Here is a 20,457-nt window from a genome sequence, read left to right as displayed (position 1 = left end):
CGAGGAGTAAATCGAGGCGAAGCACGCGAGCGATTTACCCAGGTTTGGGCCGCACGGATGCGTAAAACCCTACTCCTGCTTTGTGGATTCGTATTGATTTCTAGCTCGGGAGCGAGCGTGAGTGCGTGGAATTGCTGAACCTCGCGAGAGCTCTCGAGATGGCCGACCCTCATCTACGTCGCCCCGGGCCTCCTTTTATATGCTCAAGGGGTTACCGACATAGGGCAACGGAGGGCAAAAGTGGAAAAGGTGCCGTGGATAGGCACAGCTAGGTGCTGTAGTAGGTACAGCTAGCTGCTACAGTGTTATCATACCTAACCCTGACAGCAGGGGACAAGGGCATTAAATGCCCGTCTGTGTCGCCTAGACAGCACCGAAAGGGACCGCTAGGGACGCCACCGTCTTGCCATGATGGTTGTCTTGTCAGCGCCTGTGTGCCACCGCACGCCCCTAGCTGCACAGCCTCCTGCCATGTGCGCTCGGGAGGGGCCCCGGAGCGACACGTGGGTGGATGTGCTGGAGCGCGGGCGTGGAGTGGGGGCTTGCCGCGGCAAGCGCCTTGCCGCGGCCGTCGACTTGTCGCTTCCGGGAGCTTGCCGCTCACCGGGCCTTGTCGGGGCGCGTAGCGCGCCGCGGCAAGTTCCTTGGAATGCCTTGGATGGCCTTCCCGGCAAGCGCCTCTTGCCGGGGCCTTGGGATGCTTCTGATGGCCTTCCCGGCAAGCTCCTCTTGCCGGGGTCTTGCCTTCTTCCCGGCAAGCTCCTCTTGCCGGGGTCTTGTCTTGAGTACTTTGTTCTTGAATGGTCTTCAAAGGGACCACGGAGGTTCTTGGCGGTGACCTGGCAGGCCTTGCCGCGGGACGCCGCGACTGCCCGTGCACAAGTTCGGGTACTAAGGGTACCCCTACTTTAGTACACCGACAGGCGTACCGCAAAACGGGACTCCACGGGATACTGTTCATCTCCACCGTCGACCTCCTCCAGCCTCCATGGGCTACCGTCGACCTCCTCCAGCCTCCACAGGCTCCTGTTCATCCAGCCTCCACCGCGCGCTACTCCACCGGCTACTGTTCAACCACCCCTCCACCATCTACTGTTCATCCAGCCCTCCACACCACGGGGTCCTGTTCAACCACCCCTCCACCGTCTACTGTTCATCCAGCCCTCCACCACACCACGGGGTCCTGTTCATCCAGAGGCAATGCCACCGCTCACTGTTCATCCAAACCCCCCGCAACACTCACTGTTCATCCCAGAGGCAACATCGATCGGCTTCAGTTAGCAGCAGTAGCGAAGGAATCGCTCGACCAGGTTCAGTTAACAGCCATCGATCGATCGCTCGGGTTCAGTAACGCGTAGCCTGCAGTGCAATCGCTCAGGTTCAGTTAGAGCCCAACGCCTCGCTCGGGTTCAGTTAGAGCCAACGCCTCGCACACACGCGCATACGTGTACGAGAGAAATGCGCATCGCTCGGCCCCCGACCTCCCACTGTAACCGGGAACTCCCCGAAATTTTCCTCCCCCTCGCTTCTACCATGGTTTTTTCCGTCATGGACGGCCCAAAGAATGTCATGCAGCTGCGTCTCCGGCCCGCGCAGGACGAAAAGTCCATTTTCTGTCATGATTTTTTGTCATAGAAGTAGGAGCCCACAACATCTATGATGATACCGGGTTTTGTCACAATTATCATCATAGAAGTGTCATATGTATGACAGAATTTTTTTTCGTTCGGCCCAAAATGTCAAGGATGTGTCTTTTTTTGTAGTGACAATGATTTGAAGAATAATGTACATATTCTTCGAGGACTTAGATCTTCCCTGCGAAACAGAAGTGTTAGCACGATGATGTTCATATGAGTATTTTGACCCATATGAGGAATTTGATCCACGTGAGGAATTTGGTCCATATGAGGACTTGGATCCATATGAAGAATTTGATCTGTATGAAGAATTTGATCTGGGGTTCCTATTCTTCATAGGTGGTGTCATGATGACATTCACCTGAAGAATTTCAAGGCACCTTTTGGGAACCCAAAATTTCTTCACAGGGGGACCATTCCTGCAGTTAGTGCCAACATATCTAGCAAATACTTCACCATTCTGATTTTTGAACAGTTTATAATTGGAGTCAAATGACTAATCAGAAGAATATGAAGATACACATGTAAAGCCAGATAAAGTGGATGGATCTACGGGAGGTCCCTTCGCAGCAACCCATGAGGTTTTGGGATACTACTCAGGTTTACAGTAGGTCCCATCAGCATTGAGTTTCCTCTCAAATGCAATACCCTCTTTCCTAGGGTTCCTATTAAGGATCTGCTTTTTAAGCACATCACAAAGAGCCTGATGCCCTTTGAGGCTTTTGTACATGCCTGTCACATACAATTCCTTCAGCCCTGCATTGTCAGTGATACTAGTAGCATCCTCAGATGAGGAATTTGTGATAGCTGAGACAGTTGAAGAATTTGCAGCAATAGAAGCATTTGAACTTTCAGGTGAAGAATTAGCAGATTCACGTCCAATGTATTTCAAACATGGTGGAATGAATACATCCTGAGCGGCACTGATATGTTGAGCAAGCAATGAATCACGCTCCTTCTGAAGATCTTCAAAACTCACCCTTAGCTTTTCAAGATCTTGCTTTCTTTGAAGAAATTCATAAGAAAGCTTCTCATGATCAGATAATAGAGTGTTATGACGACTCTGAAGGTTATCAAAGTTGGACTAAAGTCTCTGAAGATTATCAGTCAAGGTTTGAGTTCGATCCATTTCGTCACCCAACAGGTCATCTCTTTTGTATAGCATATTTTGAACCTTTTCAAAAGCCTTTTGTTGTTTCACAGCAATCTTAGCAATTTTAGAATAGGTAGGCTTGAGGTTTTCATCAGATTCATCCTCACTTGATTCAGAGGAGGGATATTTGAGTACCTTGGCACCCTTTGCCATGAAGCAATAGGTGGGGGCGTAGTCATCATCACCGTCGTCAGCAGTGCTGGGGAAGTCATTTTCCTCAGAGTTGAAGATGGACTTGCTGACGAACACAGTAGCGAGGGCTAGGCTCGCCACACCAGAGTCTGACTCCTCAGATGCCTCCTCTTCCTCATTTTCCTTAGATTCAGCTTCAGAGTCCATTTCCTTGCCAATGAATGACCGAGTCTTTTTGGAGCTGCTCTTCTTGTGTGATGAAGACTTCGAAGATTTTGACGATGAAGACTTTGAAGATTTCTTCTTCTTCTTTGCGTCATCAGAACTGTAATCCTTGTATTTCTTATTCTTTGATTCCTTCTCCCACTGAGGACAATCACTAATGTAGTGACCAGGTTTCTTGCATTTGTGGCAAGTTCTCTTCTTGTAGTCATGGGATGAGGAATCTGATATCATGTCATCATTTCTTGAGGATTTACCAAAGCAACCACGCCTTGAGAACTTCTGGAATTTCCTCACGAGCATTGCTAGCTCCTGGCTTAGTTCTCCAGGATCACCAAGGCTGCTACCAGAATCCTCACATTGATATTCAGAGACTGCCTTGGCCTTCAGAACGCGTGATCTGCCATAGCTTGGTCAATAGAGATCTCTCTTCTCAGTAAGTTGGAACTCATGAGTGTTTAGCCTCTCGAGGATATCAGCGGGACCAAGTGACTTATAGTCTCCACGTTCTTGTATCATCAGTGCAAGAGTGTCAAATGAGGAATCAAGCGATCTCAACAATTTCTTCACCACCTCATGGTCGGTGATGTCAGTGGCACCAAGTGCTTGAAGCTCATTTGAGATGTCAGTGAGGCGATCGAAGGTTTGCTGAACATTTTCATTGTCGAGTCTTTTGAAGTGGTTGAAGAGATTGCGAAGAACATCAACTCGAGATTCACGTTGAGTTGAGACTCCTTCGTTGACCTTGGACAACCTATCCCAGATAAGCTTAGCTGTCTCCAAAGCACTCACTCTGCCATACTGCCCTTTACTCAGATGGACACATATGATGTTCTTCACTTGAGAGTCGATTTGCTTGAATCTCTTCACATCGGCAGCGTTGATGGTACGAGTGACAAAGGGAATTACATTTCACACAACGTACCAGAGATCGTTGTCAATTGCCTCAAGATGCATTCACATCTTTTTCTTCCATTAGGGGTAGTCCGTCCCGTCAAAGGTAGGACATCCAGCAAAGACCTTGATCATACCTGTAGTCGACATAACTAAAACTCCACGCGGTTAAACCAAAATCACACAGAACAAGGGAGTACCTTGCTCTGATACCAATTAAAAGCGCGTTATATCGACTAGAGGGGGGAGGGTGAATAGGCGATTTTTACAAATTCGTCACTGAGGAATTTCAAGGTGAGGAAATTCCTAAGCAACGAACTACTTAGAAGTGGAATAAGTACTCAGATGCAAGCAACAGAGTAGTAGCATAGTCATCATGATAAAATGAAAACAAGCACAGAGTACAAGTAGCATGAACACAGGATAAGCAGGCTGAAGAAAAATTGATTGAAGAAATAGGATTGAGGAAATTGAGAAAATCTTCAGTCAAAGTCTTAAAACAGTAACAATCAACTACAAGAGTATATGAATGAGGAAATGGAAGGGTTGAGGAAATAGAACCAGTAGCTCAGTGAAGACAGTGATTTGGTAGACCAGTTCCAACTGCTGTGATAGTCGTACGCCTCGTTGGAGCGGTGCTACCTCTTGAGCACCGCGTTGGTTTTCCCCGAAGAGGAAGGGATGATGCAGCAAAGTAGCGTAAGTATTTCCCTCAGTTTTTGAGAACCAAGGTATCAATCCAGTAGGAGGCTACGCGCGAGTCCCTCGTACCTGCACAAAACAAATAACTCCTCGCAACCAACGCGATAAGGTGTTGTTAATCCCTTCACGGTCACATATGAGAGTAAGATCTGATAGATATGATAAGATAATATTTTTGGTATTTTTGTGATAAAGATGCAAAGTAAAATAAAAGCAAAGGAAATAAATAAGTATTGGAAGATTAATATGATGAAGATAGACCCGGGGGCCATAGGTTTCACTAGTGGCTTCTCTCAAGAGCATAAGTATTTTACGGTGGGTGAACGAATTACTGTTGAGCAATTGACAGAATTGAGCATAGTTATGAGAATATCTAGGTATGATCATGTATATAGGCATCACGTCCAAGACAAGTAGATCGACTCCTGCCTGCATCTACTACTATTACTCCACTCATCGACCGCTATCCAGCATGCATCTAGAGAATTAAGTTCATGAAAACAGAGTAACGCCTTAAGCAAGATGACATGATGTAGAGGGATAGATTCATGCAATATGATAAAAACCCCATCTTTTTATCCTCGATGGCAATAATACAATACGTGCCTTGCTTCCCCTACTGTCACTGGAAAGGACACCGCAAGATTGAACCCAAAGCTAAGCACTTCTCCCATTGCAAGAAAGATCAATCTAGTAGGCCAAACCAAACTGATAATTCGAAGAGACTTGCAAAGATAACCAATCATACATAAAAGAATTCAGAGGAGATTCAAATATTGTTCATAGATAATCTTGCTCATAAACCCACAATTCATCGGTCTCAACAAACACACCGCAAAAAGAAGATTATATCGAATAGATCTCCACAAGAGAGGGGGAGAACATTGTATTGAGATCCAAAAAGAGACAAGAAGCCATCTAGCTAATAACTATGGACCCGAAGGTCTGAGGTAAACTACTCACACTTCATTGGAGAGGCTATGGTGTTGATGTAGAAGCCCTCCGTGATGGATACCCCCTTTGGCGGAGCTCCGGAACAGGCCCCAAGATGGGATCTCGTGGATACAGAAAGTTGCGGCGGTGGAATTAGGGTTTTGGCTCCGTATCTGATCGGTTGGGGGTACGTACGTATATATAGGAGGAAGGAGTATTTCGGTGGAGCAACATGGGGCCCACGAGGGTGGAGGGCGCGCCTGGGGGGGCGTAGGCGCGCCCCCTACCTCGTGGCCTCCTCCTTTGTTTCTTGACGTAGGGTCCAAGTCTCCTGGATCATGTTCGGTGAGAAAATCACGTTCCCGAAGGTTTCATTCCGTTTGGACTCCGTTTGATATTCCTTTTCTTTGAAACCCTAAAATAGGCAAAAAAAAAATATCAATTCTGGGTTGGGCCTCCGGTTAATAGGTTAGTCCCAAAAATAATATAGAAGTGGATAATAAAGCCCAATAATGTCCAAAACAGTAGATAATATAGCATGGAGCAATCAAAAATTATAGATATGTCGGAGATGTATCAAGCATCCCCGAGCTTAATTCCTGCTCGTCCTCGAGTAGGTAAATGATAAAAAAGATAAATTTTGATGTGGAGTGATACTTGGCATAATTTTAATGTAACTCTTCTTAATTGTGGTATGAATATTCAGATCCGAAAGATTCAAGATAAAAGTTTAATATTGACATAAAAATAATAATACTTCACACGTACTAACAAAGCAATCATGTCTTCTCAAAATAACATGGCCAAAGAAAGTTATCGCTACAAAATCATATAGTCTGGCTATGCTCTATCTTCACCACACAAAATATTTAAATCATGCACAACCCCGATGACAAGCCAAGCAATTGTTTCATACTTTTGACATTCTCAAACTTTTTCAATCTTCACGCAATACATGAGCGTGAGCCATGGATATATCACTATATGTGGAATAGAATTGTGGTTGTGGAGAAGACAAAAAGGGAGAAGATAGTCTCACATCAACTAGGCATATCAATGGCTATGGAGATGACCATCAATAGATATCAATGTGAGTGAGTAGGGATTGCCATGCAACGGATGCACTAGAGCTATAAGTATATGAAAGCTCAACAAAAGAAACTAAGTGGGTGTGCATCCAACTTGCTTGCTCATGAAGACCTAGGGCATTTTAGGAAGCCCATCATTGGAATATACAAGCCAAGTTCTATAATGAAAAATTCCCACTAGTATATGAAAGTGACGAAATGAGAGACTCTCTATCATGAATATCATGGTGCTACTTTGAAGCACAAGTGTGGTAAAGGATAGTAACATTGTCCCTTCTCTCATTTTCTCTCATCATTTTTTTATTTGGGCCTTTTCTCCTTTTTTATGGCCTCTTTTTTTCGTCCGGAGTCTCATCCCGACTTGTGGGGAAATCATAGTCTCCATCATCCTTTCCTCACTGGGACAATGCTCTAATAATGATGATCATCACACTTTTATTTTCTTACAACTCAACAATTACAACTCGATACTTAGAACAAGATATGACTCTATATGAATGCCTCCGGCGGTATACCGGGATATGCAATGAATCAAGAGTGACATGTATGAAAGAATTATGAATGGTGGCTTTGCCACAAATACGATGTCAACTACATGATCATGCTAAGCAATATGACAATGATGGAGTGTGTCATAATAAACGGAATGGTGGAAAGTTGCATGGCAATATATCTCGGAATGGCTATGGAAATGCCATAATAGGTAGGTATGGTGGCTGTTTTGAGGAAGGTATATGGTGGGTGTATGATACCGGCGAGAGGTGCGCGGTATTAGAGAGGCTAGCAATGGTGGAAGGAAGAAAAGTGCATATAATCCATGGACTCAACATTAATCATAAAGAACTCATATACTTATTGCAAAAATCTACAAGTTATCAAAGCAAAGTATTACGCGCATGCTCCTAGGGGGATTGATTGGTAGGAAAAGACCATCGCTCGTCCCCGACCACCACTCATAAGGAAGACAATCAAAAAATAAATCATGCTCCGACTTCATCACATAACGGTTCACCATACGTGCATGCTACGGGAATCACAAACTTTAACACAAGTATTTCTTAAATTCTCAACTACTCAACTAGCACAACTTTAAGATCACCATCTTCATATCTCAAAACAATTATGAAGTATCAAACTTCTCATAGTATTCAACACACTCATAAGAAAGTTTTTACTATTCTTTGAATACCAAGCATATTAGGATTATTTAAGAAAATTACCATGCTATTTAAGACTCTCAAAATAATCTAAGTGAAGCATGAGAGATCAATAGTTTCTATATAACAAATCCACCACCGTGCTCTAAAAAATATAAGTGAAGTACTAGAGCAAAACTATATAACTCAAATGATATAAGCGAAGCACATAGAGTACTCTAACAAATTCCAAATCATGTATGGCTCTCTCAAAAGGTGTGTAAAGCAAGGATGATTGTGGTAAATTAACAAATAAAGACTCAAATAATACAAGACGTTCCCAGCAAAACGCATATCATGTGGTGAATAAAAGTATAGCTCCAAGTAAAGTTACCGATAGAAGTAGACGAAAGAGGGGATGCCTTCCGGGGCATCCCCAAGCTTTGGCTTTTAGGTGTCCTCAGATTATCTTGGAGGTTCCATGGGAATCCCCAAGCTTAGGATCTTGCCACTCCTTGTTAATCCATCAAATCTTTACCCAAAACTTGAAAACTTCACAACACAAAACTCATAGTAGAAAATCTCGTGAGCTCCGTTAGCGAAAGAAAACAAAATACCACTTCAAGGTACTGTAATGAACTCATTATTTATTTATATTGGTGTTAAACATACTATATTCTAACTTCTCTATGGTTTATAAACTATTTTACTAGCCATAGATTCATCCAAATAAGCAAACAACACACGAAAAAACAGAATCTGTCAAAAACAGAACAGTCTGTAGTAATCTGTAGCTAGCGCAAGATCTAGAACCCCGAAAATTCTAAAATAAATTTCTGGACGTGAGGAATTTATCTATTGATCATCTGCAAAAATAATTAACTAAATATCACTTTCCAAATAGAAATGGCAGCAGTTCTCGTGAGCGCTAAAGTTTCTGTTTTTTACAGCAAGATTAACAAGACTTTCCCCAAGTCTTGCCAACGGTTCTACTTGGCACAAACACTAATTAAACACAAAAAGCACAACCAAAACAGAGGATGGATAAATTATTTATTACTAAACAGGAGAAAAAAGCAAGGAATAAAAATAAAATTGGGTTGCCTCCCAACAAGCGCTATCGTTTAACGCCCCTAGCTAGGCATAAAAGCAAGGATAGATCTAGGTATTGCCATCTTTGGTAGGAAATTCTTCAATGAGGAATCTACCATCTTTAGGAATTTTTTTATTTTTATTAATTATCAAACTTTTAGGCACAAGACCAAAAAATTCATTTGTAACAAATGGTTCCTCAATGATAGCAAAAAGATTGGGATAAATACTTATAGATTTGAGATCCGCAGTTTCCTTACTAGAAGATTCACCCTTATTCTTAGGAACATACATAAGCTTGGAAATTTTAGTGGGAGGACTTGGAGTATTTTTTATGGAAGAAAAGGCAGTTCCCAAGTTGGTAATAATACCCTCAAGTTTATCGATTCGAGTGGAATCTTGATTTATTTTCTCATTAACTATAGGTTCCTTTTCTTTAATATTTTTCAAGGTGACTCCTACTTTAGATCCATATTGAGTGATTTGCTTGTGGATCTTTTTATCCAAATTTTCAATTAACTCTACAGTAGCAACCTTATTCTCAATAATTTCAAGTCTTTGCATTACATGCTCCAAAGTTAACGTAGTTCCATTAACCGAAAGAGGTGGTGATCCAAATAAATCTATCATAGCATTATAAGAATCAAAAGTATGGCTACCCAAGAATTTCCCTCCGGTAATGGTATCAAGGATATATCTATGCCAAGGAGTAGCGCCTACATAAAAATTGTGAAGAACAACGGAAGTAGATTTCTTCCTAGTAGATCTATTTTGAGCATTGCAAATTCTATACCAAGCGTCTTTTAGATTTTCTCCCTCCCTTTGCTTAAAATTTAGAACTTCATTCTCGGGAGACAACAGAGAAGATAGAGGACTAGCCATAACGACAAGCAAGCGGAATAGAGGCGAACAGAAAAAGAGAGGGAAGATAGAGAGAGAGAGGGCGAATAAAACTGCAAGGATGAAGTGGGGGAGAGGAAAACGAGAGGCAAATGGCAAATAATGTAATGCGGCAGATAAGGGTATGTGATGGGTACTTGGTATGTTGACTTTTGCGTAGACTCCCCGGCAACAGTGCCAGAAATCCTTCTTCCTACCTCTTGAGCACTATGTTGGTTTTCCCCGAAGAGGAAGGGATGATGCAGCAAAGTAGCGTAAGTATTTCCCTCAGTTTTTGAGAACCAAGGTATCAATCCAATAGGAGGCTACGCGCGAGTCCCTCGTACCCGCACAAAACAAATAACTCGTCGCAACCAACGCGATAAGGGGTTGTCAATCCCTTCACGGTCACTTACGAGAGTGTGATCTGATAGATATGATAAGATAATATTTTTGGTATTTTTGTGATAAAGATGCAAAGTAAAATAAAAGCAAAGGAAATAAATAAGTATTGGAAGATTAATATGATGAAGATAGACTCGGGGGCCATAGGTTTCACTAGTGGCTTCTCTCAAGAGCAAAGTATTTTACGGTAGGTGAACGAATAACTGTTGAGCAATTGACAGAATTGAGTATAGTTATGAGAATATCTAGGTATGATCATGTATATAGGCATCACGTCCGAGACAAGTAGACCGACTCCTGCCTGCATCTACTACTATTACTCCACTCATCGACCGCTATCCAGCATGCATCTAGAGTATTAAGTTCATGAAAACAAAGTAACGCCTTAAGCAAGATGACATGATGTAGAGGGATAGATTCATGCAATATGATAAAACCCCATCTTCTTATCCTCGATGGCAACAATACAATACATGCCTTGCTGCCCCTACTGTCAGTGGGCAAGGACACCTCAAGATTGAACCCAAAGCTAAGCACTTCTCCCATCGCAAGAAAGATCAATCTAGTAGGCCAAACCAAACTGATAATTCGAAGAGACTTGCAAAGACAACCAATCATACATAAAAGAATTCAGAGGAGATTCAAATATTGTTCATAGATAATCTTGATAATAAACCCACAATTCATCGATCTCAACAAACACACTTCAAAAAGAAGATTACATCGAATAGATCTCCACAAGAGAGGGGGGAACATTGAATTGAGATCCAAAAAGAGAGAAGAAGCCATCTAGCTAATAACTATGGACCCGAAGGTCTGAGGTAAACTACTCACACTTCATCGGAGAGGCTATGGTGTTGATGTAGAAGCCCTCATGATGGATACCCTCTCCGGCGGAGCTCTGGAATAGGCCCCAAGATGGGATCTCGTGGATACAGAAAGTTGCGGCGGTGGAATTAGGGTTTTGGCTCCGTATCTGATCGTTTGGGGTACGTAGGTATATATAGGAGGAAGGAGTACGTTAGTGGAGCAACAGGGGGCCCACGAGGGTGGAGGGCGGGCCTGGGGGGGGGGGGGGTAGGCGCGCCCCCTACCTCATGGCCTCCTCCTTTGTTTCTTGACGTAGGGTCCAAGTCTCCTGGATCATATTCGTTGAGAAAATCACGTTCCCGAAGGTTTCATTCCGTTTGGACTCCGTTTGATATTCCTTTTCTTCGAAACCCTAAAATAGGCAAAAAAAATAGCAATTCTGGGCTGGGCCTCCGGTTAATAGGTTAGTCCCAAAAATAATATAAAAGTAGATAATAAAGCCCAATAGTGTCCAAAACAGTAGATAATATAGCATGCAGCAATCAAAAATTATAGATACGTTGGAGACATATCAAGCGGCTAGGTATTTAAACTTGAGGACACACAATCCCGGACACATAGTCCTCACCGTATTCTCCTTGAGATAAGGTCACACAGACCTCACCCAATCACTCGTGGTAACTCTTCAGGTGACTTCCAAACCTTCACAGACTCGGTCACTCGGCGATCCACAATTTCCACTTGGATGCTCTACACCATGACGCCTAACCGTCTGAAGGATGCACAGTCCTCAAAAGTAACAAGCGTCGGTTCCACACAGGAACAATCTCTTCAGTGATGCTCAATCACTTTGGGTTTGTAGGTGTTTGGGTTTGGGTTTTCCTCACTCAATGATTTTCTCTCAAAGTCCTCGGAGGATGGGATGCTCCCTGTTGACAAGTGTTAGTTTCTCTCAGAGCAGCCAACCAACTAGTGGTTGTAGGGGACGACTATTTATAGCCTAAGGAGTAGCCCAACATGATAAGACATAAATGCCCTTCAATGATATGACCGTTAGGTGGGTAGATATTTTGCGACAGCTGGCGCGTAGCACATCAACAGTTGGATATTTGAGTATCAAATTCCTCAGGGCTATCATGTTCCTCACTTGTTGGCAATTCGCACTGGCGAATTCCTAACACCTTAGTTAGAACAAATTTCTCAGAGAATAGAAGATCTTCGTCTGTGTCACTGAAGAAATTGACTAAACTGTATGAGATTTCCAATGGCTTCACTTGAAAGGATTGGTAGGTGTAGGATTTTGAGATGAGCATCACTTGGAAACTTTTCCTTAGTTTTACCTCGACTCCCTTTAACATTACGGTGTTTCTTATGACTCAAGATAGAGAAAACGAAACTAAAAACAAAAGTCTTCATCTTCATATTCCTCGCATGAATATCAAGTCTTCATGGTCACACCAATTTCTTCACTTTCAGAGTCTTCAGAAAGCCAAAGTCTTTAGTTGAAGACATTCATTTTTAGGGGTCGACTTTCTCTGTAAATATCAAACTCCTCATAGACTTATAGACCTATGTACACTCACAAACTCATTAGTCCCTTAACCTATAAGTCTTCAATACACCAAAATCACCAAGGGGCACTAAATGCACTTACACATTCATGTTAAATAGGGCACCATCTAAACCTGTTGAGACGACACGTATGAACTATGGTTTGGCAAGAAACCTAAGCTGTCGTTTCTTAAAGTTTGGGGTTGCGAGTCTTATGTGAAAAAGTTTCAGCCTCATAAGCTCGAACCCAAATCGGAGAAGTGTGTCTTCATAGGATACCCAAAAGAAAATGTTGGGTACACCTTCTACCACAGATCCGAAGGCAAGATCTTTGTTGCTAAAATGGATCCTTTCTAGAGAAGGAGTTTTCTCTCGAAAGAAGTGAGTGGGAGGAAAGTAGAACTTGATGAGGTAATTGTACCTTCTCTCGAATTGGAAAGTAGCTCATCACAGAAAACCGTTTCAGTGATGCCTACTCCATCTAGACAGGAAGCTAATGATGATGATCATGAAACTTCAGATCAAGTTACTACTGAACGTTTTAGGTCAATCAGAGCACGATCCACACCAGAGTGGTACTGTAATCCTATTCTGGAAGTCATGTTACTAGACCATGGCAAACCTACAAACTATGAAGAAGCTATGATGAGCCCAGATTCCGATAAATGGCTTGATGCCATGAAATCCGAGATAGGATCCATGTATGAGAACAAAGTGTGGACTTTGGTGGTATTGCCGGATGATCGAAAAGCCATTGAGAATAAATGGATCTTCAAGAGGAAGACGGACGCTGATGGTAGTGTTACTATCTACAAAGCTCGATTTGTCGCAAAAGGTTTCCGACAAGTTCAAGGTGTTGACTACAATGAGATTTTCTCACTCGTGGCGATGCTTAAGTCTGTCCGAATCATGTTAGCAATTGCCGCATTTTATGAAATCTGGCAAATGGATGTGAAAACTGTATTCCTTCATGGATTTCTTAAAGAAGAGTTGTATATGATGCAACCAAAAGGTTTTGTCGATCCTAAAGGTGCTAACAAAGTGTGCAAACTCCAGTGATCCATCTATGGACTGGTGCAAGCATCTCGGAATTGGAATATACACTTTGATAAGGTGATCAAAGGATATGGTTTTATACAGACTTATGGTGAAGCGTGTATTTACAAGAAAGTGAGTGGGAGCTCGGTAGCATTTCTAATATTATATGTGGATGACATATTGGAAATGATATAGAATTTCTGGATAGCATAAAAGGATACTTGAATAAAAGTTTTTCAATGAAAGACCTCGGTGAAGCTACTTACTTATTGGGCATCAAGATCTATAGAGATAGATCAAGACGCTTAATAGGACTTTCACTAAGCACATACCTTGGCAAGTTTTTTAAAAAGTACAAAATAGATTAGTCAAAGAAAGGGTTCTTGTCTGCGTTGCAATGTGTGAAGTTGAGTAAGACCCAAAACCCGACCACAGCAGAAGATACAAAGAGAATGAAAGTCATTCCATATGCCTCAACCATAGGTTCTACAAAGTATGACATGTTGTGTACCAGACCTATTATATACCCTGCTATGAGTTTGGCAAGGGGGTACAATAGTGATCTAGGAGTAGATCACTGGACAGCGGTCAAAATTGTCCTTAAGTACCAAAAGAGGACTAAGGAAATGTTTTTGGTTATGGAGGTGACAAAGAGTTCGTCGTAAAGTGTTACGTCGATGCAAGCTTTGACACTGGTCTGGATGACTCGGAGTCTCAATCTTGATACATATTGAAAGTGGGAGCAATTAGCTAGAGTAGCTCCGTGTAGAGCATTATAGACATAGAAATTTGCCAAATACATACGGATCTGAATGTGGCAGACCCATTGACTAAACTTCTCTCACAAGCAAAACATGATCACACCTTATGTACTCTTTGGGTATTAATCACATGGCAATGTGAACTAGATCATTGACTCTAGTAAACCCTTTTGGTGTTGGTCACATGGCGATGTGAACTATGGGTGTCGGTGTACAAAAGTAGGGGCTCTCCTTTTGCACCCCTTTACTTGTGCACGGGCAGTCAGAGTCGCACCCATGGCCGCACTGAGTAGGGCAGAGGAGGGATGCCGGAGCGCAAGACAGTCAGAGCAATGCCAAGACCAGGGGCACAAAGAGAGCAGTGGGTGAGGTGGACTCCCCCGGCAAGATTCTTGCCGGGGCAGCCTCCGCAGCCCCGGCAAGATCCTTGCCGGGGGAACTTGCCTGAAGCGAGTAGAGCACGCCACCCTTGAGCCCAAGGGTTTCCAACACCATCAACTACATTGAAACCAAGGCTCGGGAGGCACCTCCATGGTGGCATGCAGATCTTTGTAGAGATCATAAATACACAAGATCAGATGAGAACCAGAAGACGACGATCCTTGGTGGGATCCTTGCCAAGGAAATCCGCGGGACCCCCGGCAAGACCCTTGCCGGGGACGACCGTGGTGCCATGGCAAGACCATTGTCGGGCCCTCGGCAAGACCCTTGCCGAGGATGTCTGCGGGGCCACAGCTAGGCCCACGTCTGCCAAGACTCCATCGCCGCTCCCATGCAACTGCTAGCTCAATCAGTTGGGCAGGCGTCTGCGTGGCAGCGTGCGGCCTCCACACCGACTCAGCAAGCACCTGCGTGGTGGCATGCAGATCTTCGTGAAGGCTCCACCATCACGCCAGCCTAGCAGCCAACCAACGTGGCACTACAATACCTCATCAGCGCGGACGCGCATCAGAGCCATGCGAGGCGGCGACAGCTGGGACGAGCTTCCTTGCCGTCCCTGATAAAGCAAGAGGGGCACGTCGGCAACGCATTAAATGCATTTGTCCAACGGTGCCAGAGGATAGACTCAGCCGCGATGCACCTTTCCACCTCCTATGTGCCACTGTGGTGACCCCTTTTGTCTATAAAAGGAGGCCCGAGGCGTACTGGAGGGGGATTCAGATCTTTGGAACCAGAGAAACACTATAGCTAGTTCAAGAACTCAAGAACACTCAAATATACACCAAAACAGGACTAGGGTATTACGCGTCTCCGCGGCCCGAACCTGGGTAAACGATCCTTGTGCTGACCGCCAAACCCGCTCTTTGCACAACCCCGCGCCCGCCAACCGTATAAGGGGTCCCAGTGATCCCATAGGTGTCATTTCCCACCGACATCTCTGGCGCGCCAGGTAGGGGGTGCGCAGTTGTAGAAATCTGCTTTGGTTGAAGCAGCGACTTCATCGTGGTTGTCACTCCAAGGAAGAAGACGATCGAACAAGTGGCGCCCTCGATGGACGCAGTGGACGCTCACGCAGTAGCAGAAAAGCTAAGTCATGCAAAACTTTGAGTAATTCCTTTTTATATATAAGGTTATCGTCCTCGACAATCTTGCCCTGTGTATGGAAAACCTGCACGCAATGGGGCCCTGCCACTATTGGAACGCCCTCATTTTGTTTCGAGTCCGCTCAACAGTTCGAGCGGCCGCGTCGAGAACGGCAGGGTGACCTTCTGCGATTGGCAATGCTCTCGTGCTGTCTCGAGTCCGCTCGACAGCTCGAGCGGCCATGTTAAGAGCAGTGAGGTGGTTTTCTCGGCAGCAAGCACACTCAGCAGGCCATTGGGGATCCGTCCTCAAGGCGCCATGGCCTGGGTTTCCGCATCGGCAAGCCTACCCAATTAACGTAGGGTGGACATACAGAGGGAGATCAAACGGGAAAATAACATGTATCGTTTCAAAAGCACTACAGAGTTATATTACAATAATTGTTGCTGCGGTTCTAACTAAAGATAAAAATTGTCTTGGTTGTGAACTTGCAACGGCGATAAGAAACGGGGTGCCTAGTCCCGGCGCTGGACTTCAATCCTCCAAACTCCGTCGACGCGGCTGATGACGGGCTCGATACGCTCCTCGAGCGTCGCGGGGTTCACGTCCTCCGGCAAGCTATCCAGCGAACCTTCGAAGTCAAGGTCAGGGTTCCAGTACGCCACCTTGGTGAGGACCTTGGTCATGGTACCCCGGCAAAGCCTCCGGGCCTCATCGGCTAGAGAGGCCGCCCTGTTGGAGCGGAACTGCTCCAGGGCCCTGAGAACACCCTCGAAGAACAGAGTCAGCCTAGCATTAGGACTCACGTTTGGCTCCGGGACATACCTCACATTTGGCATCCCCATGGTAGCCAGCTGCGTGGTGATCCTGCCGGCGACATCGGCAAGGCGGCTGACCCAGAGCTTCTCGCCCTCCACAAAATCCGCGTGGTTGACGGCGTCGTTCTTCCACAGCTGCCTCTCCTCCTCAAGATTCTTGGCCAGGGTCTCCTCTCGGGCTCTGACCTCCAAGAGCGTCCCCTCAAGACCCTCTAGCTTCAGCTTCAGGTCCTTGATGGACTCGTTGGCCGTGGAGAGTAGCTCGACCTTGTCGAGGATTGCGACCTACGTGTCAGCCAAGGCGCCCTTGACCGCATCCCTCTCCCCCGTCAGCTCCTAGATCTGCTTCTTCAGCCCGTCCCGCTCCACCTCTAGCTCGTTCACCTTGCCGGCATGAACCTAGGCATGAGCATTGAGGGCCTCCTGGTGCCTCTACTCCAGTTCCTGGGTCCACTGCACGACAAGCTCCTTGACCTCCTCGTCCTTGCTGCGGAGTGTCGTGGCGAGTTTCTCCTCGCGAGCGGCAAGGTCCTCCTCCTGGGAGTTCAGCTCGGTCTGGTGCAAATGCCAAGCGGCCTCGTCCTTGGCGGCCTATTGACTCGCCGCCTCCTGGGCCTTCTCGATATCGGCCTGCTTCATGACAAGCTCCAGCTTGCTCTTGGCCAGCTGATCCTGGGCGGTCTTCAGTTCCTCACAGGCCTAGCGGAACCAAGCCCGCGTCTTGGCGACGCGCCCTTCGGGGCCCGCCTTCGCCTTGTCCACCGCTGCCATCCTGGACTTGGCCTTGTCCAGGCGGGCACGGTGAAGCGCCTGAAGCTTGTGGAAGTTGGCACTCTTGCTCTGGAGGAGCCGCTCTTCCTAGGAACTGCCTCCACCGACGCTCGGTTCGTCAACGACCTCGAGCCCGGCGGCGGCAAGCACCTCATCGTCAAACACCTCCCCTCGGTAGGCGCCCTGGTGCTCGCTGTCCATGGGAGGTGGACTTACAGGTCGTCGCTCACCTTCAGATACTTGCCTGAGCCAGAGGCCACGGAGGAGGAAGGATGGTTGTCAGCCACCTCCTCCTCGGCAGCGGCCTTGCTGGCCTCCCCGACAGGCCCCTTGACGGCCTCCTCGGCAGCGGCCTCGCCGGTCTCCCCGGCAGGCCCCTTGACAGCGTCCTCAGCAACACCCTTGGCAGCCTCCTCAGTGGCAATCTCATCGGCCTCGGCCACATCATCCTTGGCGACCTCCTCGATGACAATGTCCACGTCCTCCCGGTCCGTCGAGGAAGGATCTGGATACCAAGAAGGGGAATGAGGCGAAGTCAAGATCAAAATTCGAAAGAAGAAAAACGAGTAGGAATAGGAGGCAAACAACTCACCCGTGCTAAGCTGGGATGAAGTGGCCCCCTCCCCACCAACATCCGGTGCCAGGACGGAGCCGCTGGCGCCCGAGTTCGCCTCCTCCTCCTCCTCCGTGCGCATGGGCTCGGTGCTTGGCGCCCTTGCCTGTGATGCCCCTCGGGGCAGCGTGTTTGATGGGGCCGGCATGTTGGGGGTGGCCCTCAGTGGCTCCTACTGCTGCCGCCCTCCTCCTGCAAGCACGACAAGGTTAGCACCAAGAAAACGTGTCCCAGCACACGTCGATGGGAGCGAGTGATGAAAGCATACTGGGGGCAGCGCCGGGGGCTGCTATCCGGGCTGCTCTCCACCACCAGTGGTGTACTCGAGGTGCCCACCAGGGGCTGGCCACCCGTCGAGGCCCTGACCCTCTTTTCCACCCTCTGGGCCAGCGACTCCCTATCCCTGGGAAGATGAGACAAGTCAAGAAAAGTGGCATGGTCTGAGGGGACGGAGATGAAAAAAGACGAGATACTTACTCATCCTCCGCCTCCTCTTCCGCTGCCTTCCTCATCCTCCTCGGGCTAAGGGACCCGAGGTCGAAGAAGACCTCCATGTCATCATCTACGGGAGGAGGGGAAGCGGGTGGAGTCCGAGGATGCTTGGACGAAGAAGAGGCAGCCGCTTTCTTCTTTGCCACCGTAGCCTTCACCGCCTTTCCCGCCGCCGCGGCCCTTGTCTGACGCATGGACGCCTCCTGAGGTTGTTGCGGTTGTGCGGCCCTGCCGGGCCGGACCGGCTCACCAGAGCTGGCCCGACGCAGGACGCGCCATCTCCCCATGGCTGGGGGGTCGACAGCCTCGACCTCCTCCCCGGACGACTCGTCGACCTCATCTTCAATGAGGGGAGCCCCGGTGTCGGCGCTGCTGGCCTCCCCAGCGGATTCCGCCCACTGGGCGAGCTCCTTCTCCTCCGCGGCCGCCGTGGCCTCGCCCTCCACGCCGCCAGCGCTGCCGGCCTCCTTGGCGAGCGCCGCCTCCGCCGCCTTGGCGGCGATATAGTCCAGCTCCGCTTGGGTGGTGTCCTGGATGAGCAACGGCACTTCGCGGACGTACTTCTCCGCAGGGTGTAGAAGAACTTCTGCACCTGATCTGCCTCTGGCTCGACGCAATTTGGGTCAAGGCATGTGCATTAAGTCCGTCATCATGGCTATGATGTCGGTTTGGTGGGAGTTGTTGCTCAGCGGGACCACCCCCACCGACAACCCGAACAGGGGCCCCTTGGCGACCTTGCCGGCCTTCACGAACTTGCCGGTCCTCTCGGCCCTGCCGTCGCGGTTCACATCGAGCTGAAAAAGCCGCTGGCAGAAGTGGGCGTGCCCCATAACCATGAAGTTGTGGTTCAGGCTGGGGTGGAGCCGCATGATGTCAGCCGCATTCCTGAAGAGCCAGGTCGGCCTCCCCTTGTTGTGAAGTGGAGGGATGCGGAGGCGGATGAAATCCGCCCCAATCATCTCCAGGGTGATCCCGACAATGGTGAGGTGATGGATTCTGGTGATGGTGATTGTGAGCTTCCCATCCTGGGCATCGACATTGCCCCAGTCGTCTCTGCGAACCGGCGACGCCTGGCGAACCTGGCAAAATTCCTGTGCGTCCTCCTCCTCAATCCAATACCACCGGCTCCGCCACTCCTCCCACCTCTCCTTCTGAGCGCCCTCTGGATACGTCCCCTTCTTCAGGGTCCTTGGGATCCTGGCGACACAACTTGAAATGGCGCCTCCCCTCTGGATCCGAGGATAGAAGTAGTGGTGGAAAAGCGCCATGTTGGGATGCACTCCGGCGAAGCCCTCGCAGAGATGGGCGAAAAGAGCCATGCACGCCACGGCATTTGGAGTGAAATCCAGGAGGTGGAAGCCATAGGTGTGCACGACATCGTCGAAGAAATCGGAGAAAGGGGGGCAGAGGCCGCAGGAAAAGCAGTCAACGAAGAATGGGTACCGATTCGGGCCAGCCTTGGCGACATCGGCGGGGATGATGCGCGTGGCCGGATGCCTCGTCATCTCTCCCCCTGTCTTGCACCCCCACAGGGGCATGAAGTTGTCCTGGAGGTGGACTGCGTCGACCATTGAGGGAAAGTAGGCGAGCTGCGTCCGCCGCGCCGCCGACTCACTCTCCAGCGGCTTCGTCCCCCCAGCGTCCTTGGCCACACCTTTGCCTTTGCTGGTTTTGGGTGCCATGACGGCTACGAGAAGTGAAGGAGGAAGGGCAGCGAAAATGCGGCGGCGGCGAGCGAGAGCAAGATCTTGAGGAGGAAGAAAGAGGCGATGGCGGTTCCGAGATTGGAGAAGGCACAGAGGGTAA

At 47.5% G+C, this 20,457-nt stretch overlaps 1 pseudogene; it reads right to left on the bottom strand.

Moving 5' to 3' along the window:
* Positions 1-15,391, bottom strand: part of LOC147990197 (uncharacterized) — a 118,337-nt pseudogene extending 102,946 nt beyond the window's left edge.
* Positions 15,392-20,457: the final 5,066 nt, after the last annotated feature.

The sequence above is a fragment of the Triticum urartu genome, chromosome 1A (assembly GCF_056163025.1).
Source record: "Triticum urartu cultivar PI428250 chromosome 1A, HENAU_Tu73, whole genome shotgun sequence".
In the NCBI taxonomy this organism is placed as follows: domain Eukaryota; kingdom Viridiplantae; phylum Streptophyta; class Magnoliopsida; order Poales; family Poaceae; genus Triticum; species Triticum urartu.
This window is presented reverse-complemented; position numbering and strand designations above follow the sequence as displayed.